The sequence below is a fragment of the Dendrobates tinctorius genome, unplaced genomic scaffold (genome assembly GCF_039654945.1).
Source record: "Dendrobates tinctorius isolate UK_male_01 unplaced genomic scaffold, ASM3965494v1 ptg000139l, whole genome shotgun sequence".
NCBI lineage: Eukaryota > Metazoa > Chordata > Amphibia > Anura > Dendrobatidae > Dendrobates > Dendrobates tinctorius.
In genome coordinates, this window is record NW_027361807.1 from 1822346 (window position 1) to 1838385 (window position 16040).

The 16040-nt window shown below is 48.5% G+C and overlaps 1 protein-coding gene across 2 annotated transcripts in view; it reads left to right on the plus strand.

Moving 5' to 3' along the window:
* CDHR2 (cadherin related family member 2) overlaps positions 1–16040 on the plus strand; it is a 370864-nt gene that overhangs the window by 48065 nt on the left and 306759 nt on the right. The window lies entirely within an intron of this gene.

The window sequence follows — 16040 nt, forward strand, 5'->3', positions numbered from 1 at the left end:
CAGAGTCCCAGTCCCAGACAAGGTCCAGCACGACCTGTCCGGACGCTGCAGCAGTTACACACCCGGAGGCCTTCCCAGGGACAGGGGCAGTAGATGTATCTGGGGCCTCCTGTCGGTGTCCTGGCTCCTGTGCAGACTTGAGGTGGCAGGCAGCAGCAGGAACATCCTCAGGGATAGTCCACTTGGAATTCGCCGGCGGTGGAGCAGATGGCGACTCTGGGTCCGCAGGGGTCTCCGGTGGGACCTGCGCAGCCGCGTCAGGTCCAGGCGGGAGCTCAACTTCTTCCTCCACTTCAGCTCCCAGGCCCTCGGACAACTCCTCCTGGCAGGCCTCACCCAGCGGCGATGACAGCGGGGAGATGGTGATAGACGCTGCCGGTGGTATTGCAGTGGCCGCAGGCTCCGCAGGGTCTGCCTGGGGGAGGTCCGGTACAGCAATGGCAGGTACCAGTGACTGGGGTACCGCTGATGGAGGCCCCTCCTCGGCGTGCTGTCAGTTCATCCTCCATAACGCCTCCTGCCTCAGTCGCAGACGGGTGGTCAGCTGGGCTATCGCACCCTCCAGCTGCTGACGGTTCATGCCGGAAGCCAGATCGGAGCCTTCAGCCAATGCGCCGGGGAGGTTCAGCTCAACCTCCTTGCGCTCTTCGGGCCTCCTCTCTCCTTCCATCATGGTGTTCTCTCCTTCTTCCTGTCTGGACTCTTCTCCCGCCATCGTGGGCCATGTTGCAGTTGCATTGAAGTTCAGGCAGGGGAGGCCCAGGACAGTTCGCGGTCGCAAGCTGACTCACGCGCAGATCCAGATACTCCTGAAGAAACCCAGCAGTTGTGGAAGGAAAGAGGCAGGCTGTTCATCTATGAGGGAAAGCTGTGCCGGAGTAGTATCAATGCCCGCACTCATGAGTTGGTCTGGCAAGTGGTAGTCTCAAAGAGGGAGGCATCAATGGTCTTGGAAGCATACCACAATGGAGCTGGACACTTCGGATGGAAGAAGTAGGAGGCCTTGCTCCAGGAGAGATTCTATTGGGCTGGTATGAGGAACGCTATTGAAAATTGGTGCCGGGAGTGTGGACAATGCAACCTGCTCAGGAAGGACCGTAACAGCCAGCAAGCTCCTTTGCAGCCAATAATAACCAAACAACCCCTTGAGTTGGTCGCCCTGGACCATGTGAAGCTGGTCCCAAGCCGCTCAGGCTACGTTTATGCTCTTAACATCGTTGACCACTACTCGAGATTCCTGGTAGTTGTGCCTGTCAAGGATCAAACAGCCAGGACAGCAGCCAGAGCATTCCAACAGCACTTTTGTCGACCACACGGATATCCCGAGTGAGTGCTTACAGATCAAGGTCCAGCTTTTGAGGCAGAAGTGTTCCAGGAATTCTGTAATTTGTACGGTTGCAAGAAGATCAAGACAATACCGTACCATCCACAGACCAATGGCATGTGTGAAAAGATGAATCAGGTGGTGTTCGATCTACTGAAGACCTTGCCTTTGGAAGAAAGGAATCTGTGGCCAGAGAAGTTGCCAGATCTGGTAGACCTCTACATTCACATTCCTGTGTATTCCACCAACTGCACTCCAGCCTACCTAATGAGAGCGAGGCCTGGCAAGCTGCCTATTGATTTGGATATGGGAGTCCTTACACCTAAGGTGACATCACCAGGTGCTGACTGGGATACAGAGCAGCAGCAACAGTACCGTAGAGTACAACAGTGCGTAGAAAAGAGTCTAGCTCAGGCGAGACAAAAACAGGAAAACAACTACAATCAACATGCACCTGCAGTTCCCTTGTCACCAGGAGAACAAGTCCTAAAGAGGAAAAGAAGGATGCATAAATTGGATGACCAATGGGAAACTGAACCCTACACCATCCTACCATCAAACTTTGACAACACCAAAGTGTGCCTTATCAGTAAGGATGGAGGAGAAACCTCATCAGCAGTATCGAGGGATCATCTGAAACTGTGCCCTGACCAACTAAAGGACAGAATGGAAAAGCAAAACAACCTTCAGCCCATAGAGGAAGAAGAAGAAAAGGTCAGTACTGTACTCGGAGAATTCCCTGCAAATTGGACTAGAGCGAATCAAGCCATAGTGGTGCCAGTTTTGACCTTTCCCCAACTGGTAGTGCAAGAAGAAGTGACTCAAGACCACCCTGAAAACCAGCAAGTACAAGCAGCGGATGCTACACCAGCAGTGGAACAAGAGAATTCTCACCCTGCCAGTGGTGAATCTGTCATGCCCACAGTGAGTAGAAGTGGTCCTAGGATATCTAGTATTCCTGTGCTACGCAGAACCACCAGTAGTGTAGCCAGTACAACACACACTACACCAGTAGTTAAAACAAGACATCCAGTAAGGTCCCCAACAACACCAGTGCTACGTAGGTCTGTCCGTAGTACCCAAGGAATACCACCAATAAGGTTTTGTATATAAATAACTAATGTAAATGTTAAAATGTAAATATGCAACTTTTCAAGCTTATGTGCCTACAGAGACTCTGTAAGAACTTTTTGAACAATCTCAGTTTGTTTTTGATTGGCAATTGGACCACAGGACTATGTGTGGTCAAAACTATCTTGTACATAGTTACCAATTGCTCAGGAAATGGACCATGGACATTGACGCAGGGACTAATCATCATCAGGACTATTTTTGAGCTTTGGTTTTAGTAATTTTTCATTTTTTGAAATCTTGTAACAGTTACAATTGTTCATTTGTTTATGTTTTGCATGTTTTCTGCAGTCCGGGAGTACTGAATTGCACTAGGGGGGAATGTGGTGCCCCAGGAGTATGGTCGCCACAGTGGCATTACCTTCCTCCTAGGGAGTGTGATGTCATGCTTGGAAGCAATGAAGGATCTCTCTGTCATGTAAATCAACACACAGCACAGTTCCCTGTTATGAATGAGTCACCATAGGAGGCAAAAGCAGAAATACAAGCTAAGTCCAGAAAACCAGAGAAGTTGGCAACTATCAGATTGCAGACCCCTGAACCTATCAACACAACTAGCAGTAGCCGTGGGGGGTTCCTACGATGCCCTAGACCCCTCGATCACAGCCGGAGAATTACATAGGCCTAAAGAAAGAAAGGGGAAATCTAAACTGCCCCAGAGCAGACCCCAAAGCAATAGGCAGCCCCCAACATATAATGATGGTGAAGCAAGATGAAAAAACTAACACAGACAGAAAGATAGACTGAGCAAAGACGGGGCCCAAAACTACCTAGCTAGGAAAGGACAGGAAGGCTGCTGTCTGCAATCTGCCAAAACCCTATCAAAGACATAAGCCAACAAGCTGATATGAAAAAGGCCCTGAAGCAGCTAGGCTTCAAAAACTAAATCAGCACTCAGGTATTTTCAGAAGACAGAGCTAAATGAATTCAGCACACCCCAGCAGGGAATGGCAGAAATCCAGAAAAACAAAGCAAAACAAAGTCAAAGCACCAAAGCAAAAGGCCGAGCAGCAAACTTAGCTTTAGAGGAGCAGGAATTCAGACTGGTCTCCAAGGATCCCACAGAGAAATCACCCGCAGGGCAGAAGGGCGTCGGCAGCCTTATATCCAGTCAGTAACTCCACTCAGCCAGTCATCATCATCAGCCTCAGGTGTTTGATAATCAGGCTCACTACCTTTCTTTACCAGAAGAGGGGGTTCCTCGGGCCTCAGTAATGAAGGGGAAAATGAACTCACAACAGTTCCCACTCCGGGCCAGCAGAGGGAGCTCTGAACCAAAACTGGGGGAAGAGCTGCTCTCTGGGGGCCAGGAAGGGGAAATTAGTCATTTCGAGTGAGGAGGGAAAAGTGTGGACGTGAGGAGAGGAGTTGGAAGATTGAGCAGAGTTCAGGCTCACTTCTAGCTGTAGCGCATGGTCTGGAGCCCGGTCTCCAAGGTTGTATGGATACTGATGTTACTGCAGCAGAAACCGGAGGAATAGGAAGCTGTAAATGCTCTGTTCCCACATAAGACTCTGAGACACAACAGCAACGTGTGAGCCAGAAGAAGAAGGCTACAGCTGTCTGCCATACGAGGGAGTTCTAAAAGAGAACAAGCAAGTGGAACTTCAGTGTAACACAGTACTGCAAGTACCTCAGATAAGCGCTAGAAAGGAGACTACACAACCCATCTGCATAGAGAGATTCCTAAGTTGCTTCCAAGCTGGTCAGCCTCTGTTCCATCTGTAATCTGGACCCTGGACTGCACTTACACAGCACAGTAAAGGTAACGGAAACTGCACCCTGTTGTGTCATTGCATTCTTCCTGCAAACCCTCCAGCACTGGTACATCTCTGTGCCAGACACTACACCCTCTTCCTCAACACCTATTCTCACTGCCCTGGGACTACAGCTCTACCTGTGGGGAGCTATTACATCTTGCTGCCTTATACCATCTGTCCCAGAGGATCTGTCTGCAGCATCGGCTTAACCCCTACATCGCCGAGCACTACAGGTGGTGTCACGTATCAACCACTTGTAAACTTTAACCAGCCACGCTTAACCCCTTTTACATGGATGCCCAGGGCCACGGACTGGGTCACCGCTACTGTGACACTTCCCTCTGAGATACCGGCCCGGTACCGAGTACCCCACCGCCCTGGCGGGCGATCCAGTTATAGTCAATAAGATGAGTAGTAAAACATAAAAGAGTGAACTAAAACTTGTTCAAGTAAACAAGTAAGATTGGATTATTGTGTTAATCTGTTTTCCCCTACTCCAACAGCAGCACAATATGGGGTTACTATGCTCCTGTGCACTAAAGGGACAATGTGGAATATTTAATGATTTTAAGTAGTCCCACCCCTCATCTCCCCCATGATAAAGGGGGAAGCATCCCAGAAGCCATCAGTTTCATAGCGTGACATTAGTAACACATAATTTACAGTGTGGGAGCCTTGTGCTGCTGTTGGATTAGGGGAAAACAGATCAACGCAACAATCCAATCTTCCCCTACATCCACAGCAGCACAATATGGGATCTAGCACGTATTCTTTATTTGGGAGGGATTGAGACTGAGTCTAGAATAGATCTGGCAAAGGTGATAGATGGAGCAGAGGAAGCTTCTAACCTATACAGTAGTATTTAAAGAAGGTCATTGGTGTTGTGGTGAATAGACACCAAATCCCTCTCAGCCTGGATAGTAGATACTGCCCTAGTTGAATGGGCAGAGGTGAACTGAAGCGGTGGAACGTTGGCATTTTGATAGCACAGCCTAATGCAATCACAAATCCATCTTGAAAGGGAAGGTTTTAAGGCCTTCTTCCCCTTCCTGAATGAAGTACCAGGAGGTTTTCATCCTTTCTGAAGGCCCGAGATCTTTCGAGGTAAACTTTTAGACATCCATGTTGAGAGTAGAGAGATCTTCTTCCTGGGATGATATGTGAAAAAAAGAGAGTAGATGGCACTCACTGTCTTAAAATTCCAATGCTTTATTCGGACATCTTAAAATAGCAGCGGCAGGAGAGTTTTTTTGCTGGATACAAAATCAGGATGACAGCTGTTTCGCACGAGTGCGGAGTGTGCGCTTCTACAGGTCCCTGGGCAAATAGAAAGTGACAAGTCTCTTATACAAATGAATGCACTAACCCCTGCTTTAGATCAAATGAACACACACAAAATTTTTTTTTTTTACAAACAAACAAGTTAAAAAACATTCAATAAAAAATGGATGAACATAGCAAAATAAATTACAAAAATGCAGCCAAATCTAACTTGTCATTAAAACCACCTGGACCCTGAGCTCGTGTTCGCAGAATCCATTCTGCCTCCCTTCGCAATAGAGATCTATGGTGGTCACCTCCTTCAGACGGGGCATTAACTCTCTCAATTCCTGCAAATCTTAAGACGGTGGAATCCCCATTATGTTGCTCATGTACATGTATAACAATCTCGGAACATTTTATTCTGAATAGAATTAAAGTGTTCACTAATGCGAACAAATAATGGATGGATTGTTTTCCGTAATTCACTCTCCTCATGACAAGGAGCCAGGGCCACTTCTGGAAGCTTCCCCTCCAACAGAACCTGATTTCTCAGGGGCCATTTCTGTGTCAGACCCTGAGAGCTCTCTATCTGACAGCATGGAGGATGATCAACCTCCATGAGGAGAGTGAACCACGGTCTCTTTCGCCAGAAAGGTAGGATGGCTATGACAGACACTTGATCCTGTCTAATCTTCATCAATGCCCTTGGAATCAAGGAAGTTGGTGGATAAATATAAGCCAGTCTGAAACTCCATGGAATTATAATGGCGTCTACTGCCATTGGGTTATCCTCCAGATATAGGGAGAAGAAATTCACAGTCTTGGCATTCTCCCTGGTTGCATCAGGTCAATTTCTGCGTGACCCCACCTTAGTGAAATCAGTCTGAACACCCCTGGATTCAGTGACCAATCTCCTGGAATAAATAGATTCTGACTGAGTCTGTTGGCGAGGACAATTTGCTTTTCTCAGATATGAGTGTACTGGTTACCGTTGACTCTGCCCACTGGAAAATTCAAGCAATCTCTGCCATGAGAGGGGGAGATCTTGTGCCACCCTGCTTGCTTAGGTAGCACACACAGGCCATGTGCGACAAGGTCAGCTTATGTTGAGTCGACTTTTCTTTAGAGTGGACCCTCTGGGTCGTGGCACCCACCCACCTAGGGAGAGCTGACCTTGTGAGGAACCACCCTATATACAGGGAGTGTCAGGGGCAAGACCAAGGGGCTGAGCCACCACGACTGCTGGCACCAGACGGCCGGCTCAGGTAGACACTAGGTACGAGTGTCTGACGACAAGGACGAGCAGGAAGCAAGACAAGACAAGACGTAAGTTCAAGGTATCTTCATTAAGACAACTTCAGGAAAACATTCAGTGCAAAAACGTGAGAACAAGCAAACACGGCAAGGTGCGTGCGAGGGCACGCCAAGGTCCATGGCATGGTACGTGCCAGGTCGCACGCCTGGGTCTTAATGGCATCGGACGCCGGACAGCAGGCAAAGATCAACAAGGTCATCAGGTTCCGGAGCTCTGATGGCGATCGGCAGGATCCGGGCATCCGGCAAACCAGGGTACAGGTGGGTCGCCCTCCCAGGGCTGCGGGGTACTCGGTACCGGGCCCGATGAGCTTCAAAGGGAGATGTCATAGCAGCTGGGACCTGGCCCGTGGCCCTGGGCGCCCATTGTAACTAAGGGGGAATGTTCAGTGTGCTTATGATGATTAAAGTTTATGAATGATTCGTGACGCCACCTGTGGCATTCGGCAATGAAGATGTTAAGCCGACGCTGCAGACAGATCCTCTGGGACAGATGGTGTGGTGCAGCGATGATGGTGTAGCCCTCCACAGGCAGGGCTGTAGTCCCAGGGCTGTGTAGTGAAGTGATACGTAGATGGTGTAGTGTCGGGCGCAGGGGAGGTAGCAGTGCCGGGCAGGTTGATGCAGGAATAAGTGGAGGACACCAGGGCATGTAGTTCCAAAGCTTTACTCACAGTCTGTTGTGGCACAAGAGCCCGCATCCTCAGGCCAGGAGCTCAGCCATCTTCCAGACAAGATGAAGTACTCCTTTCCAACACTCCACCAACATATGTGCCTTTTCTGAACGTCTCCCTCTTAGCGCCTTTAGTGAAGTACTCACAGTACTGAGTTACACTGGAGTTCCTCCTGTCAGATGTTTCTATGAACTCTACTTGTACGGCAGACAGCTGAAGCCTGCTTCGGGGACTCCTTGCTACCAAGTCCCGGCTCACTATCCTTGCTGTTGTGCCCCCAAGTCTTGTGTGGGAATAAAGTGGTGACAACTTATATTCCTCCGGTGTCTGTTGCAGGACCATTAGTATCCATACAACCTCGGGGACCAGACCCCGGCCTTGTGCTCAGAACTTGGGAAGGGTTCTCCTCTAACCCTAATCTTTAGTTCTCTTCTTCTCCTCACGTTCCATACTAATCTTTCCTTCTTATGGAGAGTCAGGCTTTCTATTAATGTTCCTTTCCTGTGCCAGCGGACCCAGGTCACTGAGGTCGTCTGCAGCACTTCCTTCATCCATCCCACTCAGGGGATCTCCTTTCACAGACTGACCTCGTCAGACTCCTGTGACAAACTGACTAAATCTTATCCTCTTCCCGCTCTTTTTGTGCAAACTAAACTCCACCCGCCTCCCAGCACGCTTCGTGTTCCAAGCAGGGAGCCACCAAGGGTGCTTTGCTACACTACTATGTTGTGTGGGATGCAGGTGTTGGAGTGTGGTCAGGTGTCTCCACCTTACCTGAATAGTGGGGTACCACACCTCAGGAGGAGGTGCAGTACCTCTGTGGCAACTGAACCCTCAGGGGTGCCACATACCCCCCATTAAACACAGCACGTCCGCGGGCTGCAAGAAAAGCAAAGGTTGACAAATACAGGAACATACAAAAATTTTTGTAATGCTTAGTAAACAATTCTTATCTAATCTTCTCAATATGAGAGGCACTGTTTCTTGAACGTTGCAAACAATTTTAACTGACTATTTATGTTTTAATACAGTACTTAATTCAAAAGTGCTATTGGCAGTAACTCACTACCACTTCAAGTATTCTTCATCAACACATTTCTTCTTTATCTCTTCTTTCACATTTTCTACTTCCTATTATTAACCTTTAGTGACAACCGCTGATGCCGGGATCATCACCTGCAAGTTTTTTTTTTTAAATCTTTATCTTTATTCAAATCCTTCATCTCTTTATTAAAACATTAGTCTAAACTCTGTTAAGCATTCACTGTTTACTTTTTCTTTTCTATCAAAAATACTAGACATTATTAATAAGTGCAATATAGACATTGATCCAGCCACGATGTCTTAAAATGTCCTTATTCTCAATGAGGTAGTCCTTATTCTTAAAAGACTTATGTAAAACCATGAAAGGGCACCTAAGGAGGTGCAACTATTTACATTACAGTTCTGGATCATTCAGTGTCCATGATCTCCACAGTTCAATAAGGAAAACGCTGCCAATAAAACTGGGCAACAAAACTGTAAACAATAGGGAAAACATCATGATAACCAAAAATAGAAAAATAGAAAAACAAGCACAATGGTGCTAATACCCTCTTGGGTAACAGAGTTAGTTATTTTCTCCTTTAGTGTTGGTGTTCCCCTCCTGGGGTACTGGAAGCTGATTACTTGGGCTGCTGCTTCCAGGGGAGAACTTCTGGACATCCTTTTCCTGTTGACTGTTTACCATAGGACGAGGTGGTAGCAGCTGGGTGGATTGCTGCCCGAGGTACAGCTGGTGCAACTACCTGTACCATGGGGTGGGCGACAGGAGTAGATGTTGCCTGCCTGGCGTTGGTAGGTGTGATCACTACAGTGGGTGGTACTCCTGCTGGGGGAACATAAGCATGTTCCTTCTTATAGGCCACAGTGAAATCTTCAGGAATGCAGCGCACGTTCATCGCGTACCATCCACGCCGCCCCTCATACCGGGTAAAGGTTACATATTCCCCTGGTTGCAGATCCCTAGCAGGGTGTCCCTTCCTCAGGTGTGACTCCACATCTTTCCTGCTGAAGAACAGGTCACTGATCCTCTTGGGGTCTGCAATGAACCGAAACCCCCGCTCATGATTTATGTTGAGGACCTGTCCCCATCCAGCTGAGTCCCGGGAACCGTAATGACCAGCACGGACATTTTCCTTCCGGTCCAGATCAGGGCCCTGCACAGCCAGCCTCCTCCATTCCCTTTCTCTTTGCTCGGCTGCCAGCTGACGAATGGTTTCTTGGCAACGAGCCCGTGTCTCATCTTCCTCTTCCCGGGGCCTGCTACTACCCACAGTGGACAAGGGTACTACGGCTAGGGGTTCAGGTGTTTCCCCCCGGGCTCAGAGTCCCAGTCCCAGACAAGGTCCAGCACGACCTGTCCGGACGCTGCAGCAGTTACACACCCGGAGGCCTTCCCAGGGACAGGGGCAGTAGATGTATCTGGGGCCTCCTGTCGGTGTCCTGGCTCCTGTGCAGACTTGAGGTGGCAGGCAGTAGCAGGAACATCCTCAGGGATAGTCCACTTGGAATTCGCCGGCGGTGGAGCAGATGGCGACTCTGGGTCCGCAGGGGTCTCCGGTGGGACCTGCGCAGCCGCGTCAGGTCCAGGCGGGAGCTCAACTTCTTCCTCCACTTCAGCTCCCAGGCCCTTGGACAACTCCTCCTGGCAGGCCTCACCCAGCGGCGATGACAGCGGGGAGATGGTGATAGACGCTGCCGGTGGTATTGCAGTGGCCGCAGGCTCCGCAGGGTCTGCCTGGGGGAGGTCCGGTACAGCAGTGGCAGGTACCAGTGACTGGGGTACCGCTGATGGAGGCCCCTCCTCGGCGTGCTGTCAGTTCATCCTCCATAACGCCTCCTGCCTCAGTCGCAGACGGGTGGTCAGCTGGGCTATCGCATCCTCCAGCTGCTGACGGTTCATGCCGGAAGCCAGATCGGAGCCTTCAGCCAATGCACCGGGGAGGTTCAGCTCAACCTCCTTGCGCTCTTCGGGCCTCCTCTCTCCTTCCATCATGGTGTTCTCTCCTTCTTCCTGTCTGGACTCTTCTCCCGCCATCGTGGGCCATGTTGCAGTTGCATTGAAGTTCAGGCAGGGGAGGCCCAGGACAGTTCGCGGTCTTTTCTTAGGACCACCCATATTGTCACTCCCTTCTTCTCCGCGCCGGTGGCCATTGTACAGTCTATCCAATTGGGTCTTTTGCACATTTCCACAAATTTTTAAGTCCAATAAATCATTGGCACACAGGACCTGGTGGCACAGGGCATCGTCATCCTGTTCGTGACGCCAAGTTGGGTCGCCCTCCCAGGGCTGCGGGGTACTCGGTACCGGGCCCAATGAGCTTCAATGGGAGATGACACGGCAGCTGGGACCCGGCCCGTGGCCCTGGGCACCCATTGTAACTAAGGGGGAATGTTCAGTGTGCTTATGATGATTAAAGTTTATGAATGATTCGTGACGCCACCTGTGGTATTCAGAAATGAAGATGTTAAGCCGACGCTGCAGACAGATCCTCTGGGACAGATGGTGTCGTGCAGCGATGATGGTGTAGCCCTCCACAGGCAGGGCTGTAGTCTCAGGGCTGTGTAGTGAAGTGACACGTAGATGGTGTAGTGTCGGGCGCAGGGGAGGTAGCAGTGCCGGGCAGGTTGACGCAGGAATAAGTGGAGGACACCAGGGCATGTAGTTCCAAAGCTTTACTCACAGTCTGTTGTGGCACAAGAGCCCGCATCCGTGCCGTGTCCTCCAGGTCAGGAGCTCAGCCAACTTCCAGACAAGATGAAGTACTCCTTTCCAACACTCCGCCAACATATGTGCCTTTTCTGAACGTCTCCCTATTAGCGCCTTTAGTGAAGTACTCACAGTACTGAGTTATACTGGAGTTCCTCCTGTCAGATGTTCCTATGAACTCTACTTGTACGGCAGACAGCTGTAGCCTGCTTCGGGGACTCTGTTATGATTGAGTCACCGAGGAGGAAAAAACAAAACACTAGCTCAGCCCAGAAAATCAGAGAGGTTGGAAACTAGCGGATTGCAGACCCCTGATCCTATCACACAACTAGCAGTAGCCGTGGAGTGTTCCTACGGTGATCCTAGACACCTCGTCACAGCCGGAGATCTAAATAAGCCTAAAGAGATAAAAGGGAAAACTGACTGCCCCAGAGCAGACCCCAAAGCAATAGGCAGCCCCCAACATATAATGATGGTGAAGCAAGATGAAAACACTAACACAGATAGAAAGATAGGTTGAGCAAACGATGGGGCCCAAGCTAACTAAAAAGGACAGGACAGAAAAGCTGCTGTCTGCAATCCGAGAAAACCCTGCTAAAAATATTACCAAAACAACTGATAAGCAAAAAGGACCCTGAAGTCACTAGACTTCAAGCCCTATATCAGCACTCAGAATATTCTGGAAGCAGAGCAAAAGAGAACACTGATCAAGAAAAAAGAATCCAGCACACCCCCGGCCGGGGATGGCTGAACTCAAAAAACAAGGTAAACAAAACCAAAACTAATAAGTTCAATAGCAGAGCAAAAACTTATCTTTGGGAAGCAGGAATCAGACTGGTCTCCAAGAATCCAGCAGAGAAATCACCAGCGACTCAGAAGGGCGTTGGCTGCCTTATATCCAGTCTGTAGTTCCCGTTACCCAGTCACAATCCACCTGATCAGGTGTTTGGTTTCTTTCATCCAAATCAGCCCCACTACCTTCCTTCACCAGAAGAGGGAGATCTTCGGACACAAAAGATGAATGAAAAGATGAGCTCACAACAGTACCTCCCCCTTGAGGAGGGTTCACCGAACCCTCATCCAAGCCACCAGGCCGATCAGGATGAGCCCGATGGAAAGCACACACGAATCTTTCGGCATGAATATCAGAGGCAGAGACCCAGGAATTATCCTCCTGACCATAACCCTTCCACTTAACCAAATACTGGAGTCTCCGTCTAGCCAGACGGGAATCCAGTATCTCCTCTACCTCATATTCCATGTTACCTTCAACCAACACAGGGTCAGGAGGTGCCGCCGCAGGAACCACTAGTTCAACAAACCTCTTCAACAAGGACTTATGAAACACATTATGAATCTTAAATGTGACAGGAAGAGCCAACCGAAAAGAGACCGGATTAATAATCTCCAAAATCTTGTAAGGTCCAATAAATCTAGGTTTAAACTTTGGAGAAGCCACTTTCATAGAGATATTCTTTGATGACAACCAGACCATATCACCCACCTTAAACCGGGGACCAATGGTCCTATGCCGGTTAGAAAACCGCTGGGCCTTTTCCTGGGAAAGAGACAACTTATCCACCACTTGGTCCCAAATCTGCTGCATTTTTTCCACCACAGTGTCAACACCTGGACAGGCAGAAGACTCCACCTGCCCTGAAGAAAATCGAGGATGAAACCCAAAGTTACAGAAAAAGGGTGACATCAAAGTAGCAGAACTAGCTCTATTATTTAAAGCAAATTCGGCCAAGGGTAAAAATGAGACCCAATCATCCTGATCAGCAGATATAAAACATCTCAAATAAACCTCCAAAGTCTGGTTTGTTCTCTCCATCTGTCCATTGGTCTGAGGGTGAAATGCAGAGGAGAAGGACAACTGAATTCCCAACTTGGAACAAAAGGTCCTCCAGAATCTAGAGACAAACTGACCTCCTCTGTCCGTTACAATGTTCTCAGGAATCCCGTGCAAGCGAACCACCTGTTGCAAAGACAAGGGCACCAACTCTGAGGAAGATGGCAACTTAGGGAGTGGTACAAGATGGATCATCTTAGAGAATCTATCACAAATCACCCAGATAACAGTCATCCTCTGAGAGACAGGCAGATCAGAAATAAAATCCATTGAAATATGGGTCCATGGCCTCCTGGGCACTGGCAAAGGCATCAACAACCCACTAGAACGAGAACAAGGCTTAGATCGGGAGCAAGTCCCACAGGACTGCACAAAATTTCTGACATCACGAGACAAGGCAGGCCACCAAAAAGACTGACTCACCAAATCTCTAGTACCAAAAATACCTGGATGACCAGCCAACACGGAGCAATGAACCTCAGACATCACTTTCCTCCTCCACTGGTCAGGAACATATAACCTACCACTGGGACAACGCTCAGGCTTATCCTCCTGAAACTTCTCCAGAGCACGTCTCAAATCAGGCGAGATGGCAGAAAGAACCACCCCCTCACCTAAGATGGTAGCAGGCTTGGTCACAATAGGAGAATCGGCCAAAAAACTCCTAGAGAGGGCATCAGCCTTAACGTTCTTAGTGGCCAAAAAAAGGAGACCACAAAATCAAAGCGTGTGAAAAATAAGGCCCACCTGGCCTGTCTCGGATTCAAGCGTTTAGCCGACTCAAGGTAGGTCAAATTCTTGTGGTCAGTGAGGACCACAACTTGATGTCTAGCTCCCTCCAACCAATGTCTCCACTCCTCAAATGCCCACTTCATGGCCAACAGTTCTCGATTCCCCACATCATAGTTGCGTTCCGAAGGAGAGAACTTTCGGGAAAAGAAGGCACAGGGGTTCATTTTAGATGTTACAGGATCTTTTTGGGACAAAACAGCTCCTGCACCAGTCTCTGAAGCATCCACCTCCACCTGAAATGGAAGTGAGACATCGGGTTGTCGCAAAACTGGCGAAGAAGTGAACCTCCGCTTCAGCTCCTGAAAAGAAGAAACAGCCTCTGAAGACCAATTCAGCCAATCAGCGCCCTTCTTAGTCAAATCAGTCAATGGTTTGGCAATAACAGAAAAAATTGGCTATAAACTTACGATAAAAATTAGCAAAACCCAAAAACTTCTGGAGAGCCTTCAAAGAAGTGGGCTGCACCCAATCATAAATGGCCTGTACCTTGGCCGGGTCCATTTCAATAGTTGACGGAGAGAAAACAAATCCCAAAAATGAAATCCTCTGTACACCAAAAAGACATTTCGATCCCTTAACATACAGGGAGTTTTCCCTCAAAATCCGGAACACAGTCCGAGCATGTTCCACATGAGAGTCCCAATCCCTGGAAAAGATCAAAATATCATCCAAATAGATGATCAGAAACTTATCCACAAAGTCCCGGAAAATATCATTCATGAAGCACTGGAAGACAGAAGGGGCGTTAGTGAGCCCAAAAGGCATCACCAGGTACTCAAAATGTCCCTCCGGAGTATTAAACGCTGTCTTCCATTCATCCCCATGCTTAATGCGAATAAGATTATACACCCCCCTGAGGTCAAGCTTGGTAAACCAGCAAGCACCTTCAACTCTAGAAAATAGGTCAGAAATCAGGGGTAACGGATAATGATATTTAACAGTAATTTTGTTAAGGGAGCGATAGTCAATACAGGGCCTTAATGAACCATCCTTCTTGGCCACAAAAAAAACCCAGCACCCAAGGGTGAAGAGGATGGTCTAATATGACCCTTCTCCAACGACTCCTTAATATAAGAACGCATAGCCTCATGTTCGGGTACAGATAAATTAAAAAGTCGACCCTTGGGAAATTTACACCCCGGACTCAGCTCAATTGCACAGTCATAACTCCTATGAGGGGGCAAAGACGCAGACTTACTCTCACTAAACACATCATAAAAATCAGCCAAATAGTCAGGAACCTCATGCGACTGGGGAGAGGTGGAGAAAACAGGAGTGTCACTAAGAGCACACCGACAACCCCAACTCACCACAGACACAGATTTCCAATCCAAAACTGGGTTATGGATTTGCAACCAGGGGAACCCCAGCACAATGGTATCATGCAAATTATGCAACACCTAAAATCTGCAATTTTCTTGATGGTCTGGGGCGACCCGCATTACCACCTGGGTCCAAAACTGAGGTTTATTCTTCGCCAAAGGAGTAGCATCAATACCCCTCAAAGGAATAGGCGTCCGCAGGGGTGTCATAGGGAAACCACAACGTTTAGCAAAATCTAAATCCATTAGGTTCAAGGCCGCTCCTGAATCCACAAAGGCTTTAGCAGAAAATGTGGACAGGGAGCAGATCAGAGTAATTGCCAGAAGAAACTTAGGTTGTACACCACCTACAGCAAATGTGTGTGCAAAACGTTTCTCTCGTTTAGGGCAGACAGAAATAATGTGAGAGGCATCTCCACAGAAAAAACATAGCTTATTACGTCTTCTAAATTCCTGACGTTGCGCCCTAGACACAACTCTATCACATTGCATAGGTTCAGACATTTGTTCAACAGGTGGCAGCGTTTCCCGTATAATTTTACGTTCACGTAAACGCCGATCAACCTGAATGGCTAATGACATAGAATCGTCAAGACCAGAGGGAACAGGAAATCCCACCATAGTATCTTTTACAGTTTCTGACAAACCCTTCCGAAAGAGAGCTGCCAAGGCACCATCATTCCAAGTGGTGAGGACCGCCCACTTTCGGAATTTTTGACAGTACAGTTCTGCAGAATCTTGACCCTGGCTCAATGCCAACAGGGTCTTTTCAGCTTGATTTATAGCATTAGGTTCATCATACAACAACCCCAAGGCCTGAAAAAATGCGTCCACATTAGCTAGAATAGGATCATCTG